Below are 2,107 nucleotides of genomic sequence, written 5' to 3'. Positions count from 1 at the left end.
TGAAATTTAGCATTTCATTAAAACTATCATTTAATATAGATATTCGCTACTTATAAAAGCAATAGAATTCTTAGAATATTACCAAGCCCTCTTCTTGTACATCGCTTAAGCTTGTTTTACAGTTATGCCATAAATCATCTTCTAGTGGAATATTAGACTTCCCTACTGGTCCAGTTGTAAAGACTCCTGGCTTCCAATGCAGGGGAAATGAGTTTGATCCCTCATTGTGGAAGTAAGATCCTACATGCTGTATGGTGTCACCAAAATAAAAATTTGGGCCTTCCCTGGTGGCTCAGGTGGTAAAGAATCCACCTGCAATGAGGGAGAGCTGGGTTCGATCCCAGGGTTGGGATGATACACTGGAGGAGGGCATGGAAACCCACTCCAGGAGTCTTGCCTGGATAATCCCATGGACAGAGGAGCCCTGTAGGCTACAGTCCACGGGGTCTGCAAAGAGTCAGATGTGACTAAGCAACTAAGCACAGTGGAATATTAATAAGTAGAAATTGAAAAGAAAAATTAGAATGTGTTTATCAACCACGAATGAAGCTGGAAGAGAATGTGGCATATTCTGTTGATATAGAGACTGCTTGACAATTAAAATGAATAGGGTACAGTCCTCTTGCCTGGAAAATCCCATGGACGGAGGAGCCTGGTGGGCCACAGTCCATGGGGCCCCTAGGAGTCGGATACGATTGAGCGGCTTCACTTTCATGCCCTGGAGAAGGCAATGGCAACCCACTCCAGTGTTCTTGCCTGGAGAGTCCCAGGGACGGGGGAGCCTGGTGGGCTGCCGTGTATGGGGTCACACAGAGTCGGACACGACTGAAGCGACTTAGCAGCAGAAGGAGCAGCAGCAGGGTGTGGATATGAAAGTACCAGTCCTTAGAATACATTTTCTGGAGAAATGAGGCATAAGTGAATTCATGATCTAGAAATAAGAACGCAGCTTCCCAAATTTTAATACATCTAGAGAGATTCACGGACAAAAGAGCCTGGCGGGCTACAGTTTATGGAATCACAAAGCGTCTGCCACTACTGAGTGACTAACATTTACTTACAGAGAGAATAGTACTTTTGGAGAACAGAGAATTAATACTTGAATATATCATTACAACTTTATTTAAGGACAGAGAATAATATTTTCTAGGAGACTAAAACTATTCAATGACACATGCTTGATACAGAGAAAATTAAAACATAAAATAAACTGCATTCTTTTAACTACCATCATCAAATGAAAACAGTTTGCTATTTCAATTATATCCCTCAAGTATATATTGACTTCTACATCATACTATATATTAGATTTAAATTAATCTCAAGAATTAAATAATAAATAACAAAACTGCAGTTATATAAAATTAGCCAGTTTTAAAATATTAGCAGAAAGGTAGCAAAGTAAAGACACCAATTCTAGTTCTTCCTTCAATTGTGATTTATACACTCCTGATTAAAAAGATAAAAGTTCATTGTGTGAATGTCACACGCACGGGTGTGTGTGAGTGTTTGCATGCACACATGTCCTTCATCACATGGGAGAAAATAAGGCAACCAGTTCAAATAAGAAGTAATCAAAGAGTGAAAGTGAAAGTGAAGTCGCTTAGTTGTGTCTGACTCTTTGTGACCCCGTGGACTGTAGCCCACGAGGCTCCTCCATCCTTGGGATTTTCCAGGCAAGAATACTGGAGTGGGTTGCCGTTGCCTTCTCCAGGAGATCTCCCCGACCCAGGGATTGAACCTGGGTCTCCCACATTGTAGGCAGACGCTTTACCGTCTGAGCCATCGGGGAAGTCACCAGGGAAATCAAAGAGAACCACATTTATAAAATAAAGAAGTTGTAAAATTCTGACTGATTATTCTTGGAGAAATCACACGATGCTCAAGGCACCAAAGTTTAAAGGATAAAATTTAAATTTAACAATCAAGTTGCTACCTATCCAAAATTGAGTCCACTTTCCAGAGCACAGCATAACCAATCTAATGAGACGAAGCTGTGGTGAAGAAAAGTACAGAGCTTATGGAAGACACTGAGCAAGAAGAACAGGCAGCTTAGGCTCAAAAGATCTCCCCCACGGCTTTTAGGGAAGGTTTGGTTCCTGTAAAA

General features: G+C 41.1%; 1 non-coding gene across 1 annotated transcript; it reads right to left on the bottom strand.

Moving 5' to 3' along the window:
• Positions 1 to 1,719: 1,719 nt before the first annotated feature.
• TRNAC-ACA (transfer RNA cysteine (anticodon ACA)) lies at positions 1,720 to 1,792 on the bottom strand. Its single transcript has one exon. It is a non-coding gene; the product is annotated as a tRNA-Cys (tRNA).
• Positions 1,793 to 2,107: the final 315 nt, after the last annotated feature.

The sequence above is a fragment of the Odocoileus virginianus genome, chromosome 11 (genome assembly GCF_023699985.2).
Source record: "Odocoileus virginianus isolate 20LAN1187 ecotype Illinois chromosome 11, Ovbor_1.2, whole genome shotgun sequence".
NCBI lineage: Eukaryota > Metazoa > Chordata > Mammalia > Artiodactyla > Cervidae > Odocoileus > Odocoileus virginianus.
Note: the sequence above shows the minus strand (reverse complement) of the source record. Positions and strands in the feature narration are given on the sequence as shown.